The sequence below is a fragment of the Eucalyptus grandis genome, chromosome 11 (genome assembly GCF_016545825.1).
Source record: "Eucalyptus grandis isolate ANBG69807.140 chromosome 11, ASM1654582v1, whole genome shotgun sequence".
Lineage (NCBI taxonomy): Eukaryota > Viridiplantae > Streptophyta > Magnoliopsida > Myrtales > Myrtaceae > Eucalyptus > Eucalyptus grandis.
In genome coordinates, this window is record NC_052622.1 from 40,429,090 (window position 1) to 40,436,579 (window position 7,490).

Sequence of the window (7,490 nt, forward strand, 5' to 3'; positions counted from 1 at the left end):
CCTTCCCCTTCCCCCACGTGATTTTCCCATTGATTTTCCCTCCTTCCCCTTATTTTTTTTCTCTCTCTTTCTTTTCTCTCCTTTTTCCTCCTCACGTCACTTCGCCCCCTACTTCTACTTTTTCTTTTCTTCTCTCTCTCTTCTCTTTCCCCTCTCTCGGCCGAAACCCCCATTCTTCTCTTCTTCTCTTCTTCTTCTTCTTCTTCTTCTTCTTCTTCCTTCCTTCCTTCCTTCCTCTTGCAAGGGATGAGCACGGTTCCCGAGTAGAACGGGAATCGGAGAATCGAACCGGACCCTCCCGTTCTCTACCCGCCCATCGCCGATGTCGGACGTCGTTGGACGCCGGTCGCCCGCACTCGTCTCACCCTTGCCTCCTGCTCCCTTGACGCCGTCACCCCTCGATTACCTCGCTACTCGCCTGCCGCCATCAACACCGCTAGTGTCGAACCGGACCCTCCCGTTCTCTGCCTCTGCCCATCGCCGACGTCGGACGTCGCTGGACGCTAGTTGCCCCGCACTCGTCTCACCCTTGCCTCCTGCTCCCTCGATGCCGTCACCCTTCGATTGCCTCGCTACTCGGCCCGCTCGCCATCAACACCGCTAGTGGACGCTGCTTGTCCCTCGGTGGAGGCCGCTTGCCACTTGCGCAGCCACCCCAACTCTGCTCGCTTGGTTGCCCTCGATGCTGCTCCCCGACGCCGCTCGGCAGCCGCCCCCAACACCGGCCGGGGCCTGGGCTTGGCCCTTGACTCGCTCACCGGTCGACGACGCTCATCCCAAGTCTTTCTCTCGATATGCTTGTAAGGATAAGCTAATTTGGATGGTTTAACTTGGAGATTATGATTCATGGGCACTTGAGTTGGGTTCTTGGGTTGGCAGTCGCCATTTGCATTTTGCTCTATGATTTTGTTTTGTGATGAGGCATAACTTGTCTAGTTCGTGTCAAGTAGATCTGATGGGATTTGTAATACTTATGCGATCTGATTATACTTGTTTTTTGATGAAGCACATCTACGAGGTGAGCTATTGATCCACCGCCCCTTCCTCAAATCAAAGGATGGGATGTGTTTTTAAGTCATGAGCAAGCAGATTTGCTCGTATTGTACTGAATTTTCATTTTTTAGGGAAGGGGGCCTTGTTGCTTATGTTATATCCTGTAATCGAGCCATAACTACTTAAGAATTGGTAGCTGACTTGATTAACAATCTGTGCACATCTTTTTTTAATTTTTATGCTGTTATTTTTGTCCTTCACACGATATGTTTGATTGATATCTAGCATGTAGTTTGGTTACGTAAGCGTTTGAGTCACATTATTTACCTAAAAGATTTTGGTACAAAAAAGTAAATGTATCGAACCCTTGAGAGGATAATGGCATGTCTTTCTCTTTTCTCTTATGAAATGTCACTCCTGACTTTTACTATTCCACCGGGTCCTTAATTGTGAGCTGTTTTAGAGTCGAGTAGATGATGAAGAAGAAGAAGGATCTTTTGGTTTTTATGGATGTCTCCATTGATGAGGACCCCGCTGAAAGAATGGTTTTGAGGTACTCATTTGTGAATGCGAATCTTAAATTTTTTAGCATCTGTATGCCCTCGTTATTGCATTTCTTTTGAAATTTGCTGCATATTCTTCACAATCCTTATCTGTTGATTGGCTTTCTTGTGAATCCGGTTTAACAGCTTTTTCCTAAAGTTGCTCCAAAGACGGCAGAAAATTTCCAAGCACTCTATACTGGAGAGAAGGGAATTGGCTAGAAGATAGGGAGGCCACTGCACTTGAAGGGGTCATTTTTTCATTGGATCATTAGAGGCTCTATGGCTCAGGTATGTTTGTTTTTTCATGTAAGAGCTTTGTTCTAGAGAAAAGTTTGGCCTTTATGGTTGTGTAAGGCTAAATAGGTTCCTTTGGTTAGTTACCTTTCTTTATGCTGTAGGATACAGGGTAATGCTCACGACTGCTTTTCTTGTGATATAGTTTTAAGGTTGTACTTACCATGTTGTCCACCCTTTGATCTTTTCTTTGGTTAACATTTCACATACATTTCTTTGAATATTATCTTTCTCACCATTGGATTTTTCATTAATTTTTGTTATTTTTCTTTTTCTTTGCTTTTTGTAGGGTGGTGATTTTCACAAAAGAGATGGTAAGAATTTTTTCATGGCTGTCCAATTTGTCTGTTTGTTTGTAATTTCACTCATCTTCCATGGTTGCTTTTGAGGCCTAAACTTTGGATTTTCTTGTTATGTGGCAATTTATTGAGGTTCTTTTTTCTTTTTTTGTCTTTGGTTTATGTTATGTGCATCTCGTTGGTCAAGATGGACAACGCTACAAATTGCTATTGGTGAACAGGCCAATGGCCATCATATGTGATTATGTGCATATACGCGACTTGTTTACTTATTAGTTAGTTTGGATGAGTCTAGTACGTGTCACTACACATTCATCACACCAATGCGTTCTTTGAAAGCTATGTTACCTTTGAATCTCAACAAAATGCTGTTCGGTTTTGAATTAATAGTCTAATGTTCTTTTATGGACATAGAAGCTTTGGTTTGTCTCTTTCCTTCTTTGTTATAGTTTAAATTTGAAAATGAAAAAAAAAAAAAACCTGTTGGAATCTGGAACCGACCCTGGAACCTATATATATATTTTCTAGTCAATCCATAACCCATAAGTTTCGGCAAGTCCAGATTCCTACGCGTCAACTATATGATGGAACGTTTCGAGGACAGCACGCAAAGCATCCGAACTTATCCGTTGACCAAGCAAAACCAAATGGGAAAATAAAAAAGTCAAGACGTGTGTCCGGAGAAATACACAGGAAAATTCCCATGAACTTTTGTCCACAGACGCAAGAAAAAGACTCTGTACGCCCGTCGTAAGATGTCATCAAGGGAGGATTTCGATGAGTTTTCACTTGGTCAAGTTGAAATATGTATTTTGTTGAAAATTCTGCGAAAGTAACACGAACATTCTGTTGGGGGAGAATCATGCAGCAACTCACCAAGGATCACAAAGAATTAAGCTTAATCTAGGATCAATTTCTCTCCCCAAAACTAAATTGACCAAAATCGATTTAACCCCATGTTGGCGGGATAAATTTTGCCAAATCATGATAAAATTGAGAATCAAGATTCAATATGTAATAGCTGCATTTATCATGAAAATTATAGGCTATGTTTAGCAACTACGATGTGGTCTTCTTTATTTAAGGAGAATGAATTTCCTCTAAGAAGCTAAGAAAATATGGGGATTCTATCATGGATGTAGGTTTCCAAGAAATATTTTCTTGGTCGACCGAACCACGTAAAACCTTTGTTCATCTTTCCATCTCTTTGTCTCTTTCATATTCATATTAACACGCTATATGGTATTAGAGTAAACAAGATTGACATCAAGCTCTTGCAATCTCTGCTGCTTAATTGGTTGTTGCTCATTGTCTTTATAATCAGTTATCTTGTTCTTGTTCGTTTTGTACAGTGACGAGTACTCTGTCATCACCAATTTGGGTCCTTCTAGCTCGAATCAAATTTGCACTTGACTCACCTCTATCCTTTTCAATGGTTGCAATTACCTCCCCTTGTCTCGGGTGGTTACAATCGCTCTTGGAGGCATATCAAAGTTGGGACATATTAATGGCTTGATCAGACCCCTTCCTATTAATCTTAAATATGCTGAATGGCAAGCTGCCGACAATCTTGTCATGTGATGGATATTTAACTCCATTATTCCTCAATCTTTGAGATTTTTGCATATTTTGAAATTGGGAAGGCCCTATGAAACTCTCTTCATGATATGTATGGACATAAAGGCCATGCTTCTCAACCCTCATCCGGGAGGGGAGGGGTTCGAAACTTCGCACCCCCATTGCATGACTTAAGTGGGATGCCATGGGAGGTGGGTCCCAACACTAGTGCCCCCAGGTTTGCGTTGCCGGCTGTTGGCTGTACAGCAATTCCCGGGTCATCAAAAAAAAAGAAAAAGACCATGCTTCTCGGATTTTTGAATTGCAATAGGAGATTGCTCATATGAAGCAATCCTCTGGTCAATCTTTTACTGAACATCTTGGCAATCTCAAGCAGAAATGGGACGAACTCCGACAGTATCTTCTCCTGGTTCAATCTGTTGATATGTATACTCAGCGAGAATAACAAGAATGCATATTTCAATTGCTTGCTAGTATTCGACTTGGACATGAAGATGTTAAGAGACATTGTTATGAGTGCTACTCCGCCATCATTTACAAATGTTTGTGCCATTATTCAACGATAAGAAACTCATCAAAGGGTGATGAATACTGAACCCAAATCAAAGGGAGAACTGGTAGAGAGTTTGGCTAATGTAACTAATATTGGCAACCAAATTGGTACTTGCACTCATTTTAATAGTGTCAAAGGAAAAGGCCACGGCCTTAATACCAAGTTTCACTATTCTTATTGCAGCAAAGATGGGCATACACAGGATCGTTGTTGGGATCTGCACTCTCACTTGCGACCCAGTAAAGACAAGGCTATGGATGAGATTATGGATCCTAAAGTTGCCAGTCAGGTCACTGTTACAAATCTTCAAACATCTTTGGGACAAATAGCCTTGCAACTCCAACAACTAATGTCCTCCAGCTGCGTGTTTCAGCCAAGTTCTGACACGAGAAACATGGTTCAAACTTCTGCTAATGTCTTTACCCTGTCTAAATCTTCCTGAATTGTTTTATAATTGATTCGGGAGCAATTGACCACATGTGCAATCATTCTCTTTGGATAACTCATCTGCGTAAGGTTCCCACCAGTTGTAACTCTCCTATTACGGTTGCCAACGGTGAAATGGTCAATGTCCAAGGAGTTGGGAAAATTGGATTTTTTTTTTCAACTCTTGTGATGTGTGTAATTTGTGCCTTCGCTATCTTCAAACTTGTTATCTATCAGCAAAATTACTAGAGATCTAATTTGCAACGTTACCTTTTTTCGGTGATCTTTCAAGATAGAACCATGGGGAGGAAGGTTGGTGAAGGCTGGTATCAAAAGGGGCTACACACGCTTGATTTTTCGGGTATGGTTTTGATTGCTAGTTAGAGTAAAGGCTTGACGTCTCAACTATGGTATTGGCCTATGGGGGCATCCATCAGATCGGCTGTCACGATCCATTGATCCTACATTTTCTCTATATTCAAGCTCTTGAGAAACTTGTCATTTTGCTAAGCAACATAGATTGCCTTTTTCTCGAAGGACAAAAAATGCTTCTGAATTATTTGAGTTGATTCATTACGATGTTTAGGGTAATTCACCAATCGAATCTCGAGATGGTTTTAAGTATTTTATTACATTTATAGTTGATAAATCTCGAACAACTCGGTTGTATTTACTTACCTCTAAAAGTGAAGTATTGACAGTGTTCAAGGAATTTATTGAAATGATCCATACACAGTATGGTGCTCGGATTAAAATGTTGCATACAGAAAATGTGACTAAATGCACCAATCACCCCTTTGAGTTTCTCAAAAGTCTAGGTATTTTGCCCCAAACTTCATTTTTTAAACCTCTCCAAGAAAATAGGGTCGCAAAGAGAAAAAAAAATCGTCAATCTCCTTTAGATGACCTGATCCCTTTTGTTTCATGGAAACTTACCATGGCATTTATTATTGGATGTCGTTCGAATAAGTTGCTATTTGATCAATCATCTTCTTAGTAAGGTGTTGCAATATAAATCTCCTACAGAAGTGCTCCTTGGCCGGTCGATTAATCTCTCTCATTTCCATGTATTCGGTAGTGTGCGCTATGTTCACACTTCATCGAGAAGTAAATTAGAACCTCGTGCACACAAATGCCTTTTTTTTTTTTTTTTTTTGTGTGTGTGGATATTCTAGTGTTGAAAAAAGGCTATAAATGCTTTGATCCTTCCACAAAAAAGAAATGCTTATTTCTTGGGATGTTATGTTTGATGAAACTTACATGTATTTTCTTTCTTGGGATCAAATTCTGGGGGAGAATAGTGATGAAAATAGTAACAACTATGATTACGGTGGATTTGATATGGAAAAGCTCCATTACCAGTTGTTTCTAAGGGTTTGGTAATTAATGAGAGGCAAACAAATGGGAGAGACACTTCTAATCAAGACACAGCTTCTTTAGTTCCTGATCCTGTCTATTAAGGGTGCGTTTGTTTGTGTTTTTGTTCAAAAATTGTTTTAGGGAACAGAAATAGAAAAACTATTTTATTTCGGGGAACAATTTTTGACAAGAAAAACACGTTTGGTAAACTTGTTGGGAATAAAAAGAACTTAAACACGTTTGGTAAATTAGTGTTCTTTTTTTTGTTTCTTTTAATTTTTCCTTTTTTTTTTTTTTTTTTTTTCTTTTTTTCTTCTTTTGGTTGGTCGTTGGCCTCGCCCATGGCCGGCGACTGGCCAACAAGGGCCGACGGCCTCGCCCAGCCACGGCGAGGTTGAGCTCGCCCAACCACCGGTCGCTTGGCGGTGGCCCGGCGAGGCCGAGCCTCGCCGCAGGGCTGGGCAAGCTCGGCCTCGCCAATGGCGGGGGAGCTCGGCCTCGCTAGGGGCCGGCGACACTTTGCGAGGTCGTCGGCCCTTGATGATGTCACGGCCCTCAACGGCCGGTCGCCGATCATGGCCGAGGCCGACGACCGGCCAAAGAAAAAAAGAAGAAGAAAAGAAAAAGAAAAGAAAGAAGAGAGAGAAAATTTGTTTCTCCAAATTATTTTAGAAATAAGAAACAAGTTTTTTTGTTTCTTGTTTCTGTTCCACATGTGTTCCCAGGAACAGAAAAATAGATTTGGAATAAAAATGCAAACAAATGCATTTCCGTTTTTTTGTTCCCTAGAACAAAAAAAAAAAAAGAATTTTTGTTCATAAACAGAAAAAAGAAATACAAACATGCAGGCCCTAAACAGTTCCAGTTCGCTGACCAACTCAAGCTTTTCAGCCCTCAATTCGTCTTTGGGATTTTGTCACGTATCAGTTGTTTGGCCTATCCCATACATGTTTCTGTTTGTTATGACTACATCTCTCTAGAGTTTTCTAGCTTCTTATCAGCTATAAATACAAACATTGAGCCTGCAAACTTTCTTGAGGTGCAACAATAAGCTATGTCGAGAAAGGCCATGGATGAGAAATCCCAAGCTCTTGAAAAAAATTAGACTTGAGATATTATTCCTTCATCTATTGGAAATTGTCCGTTGGTTGTCGATGGATTTTACAGGATCAAGTACAAAAGTGACAGTTCAATTGAAAGGTACAAAGCTAGATTTGTAGCCAAGGGATACATCCAAACATACAGAGTAGACTACAAAGAAACATTTGCTCCTGTAGTAAAGAGGAATACTATCAAAGTTTTCATGTTAGTTGCTGTCAATTATGATTAATCTCTATTCCAATTGGAAATTAGGAATGCGTTCCTTCATGGAGAGCATCAAGAAGTGTATTATGGATCTCCTTCTAGGTCACCTCTTAGAAAATCAAGGATTTGTTTGCAAAC

At 40.6% G+C, this 7,490-nt stretch overlaps 1 long non-coding RNA gene across 1 annotated transcript; it reads left to right on the forward strand.

The window, feature by feature from the left end:
- The first annotated feature begins 1,660 nt into the window (after positions 1-1,660).
- On the forward strand, positions 1,661-2,520 carry LOC104426430. Its single transcript, XR_005547373.1, has 2 exons — positions 1,661-1,826; positions 2,122-2,520. It is a non-coding gene; the product is annotated as an uncharacterized LOC104426430 (long non-coding RNA).
- The last annotated feature ends 4,970 nt before the right edge of the window (positions 2,521-7,490 follow it).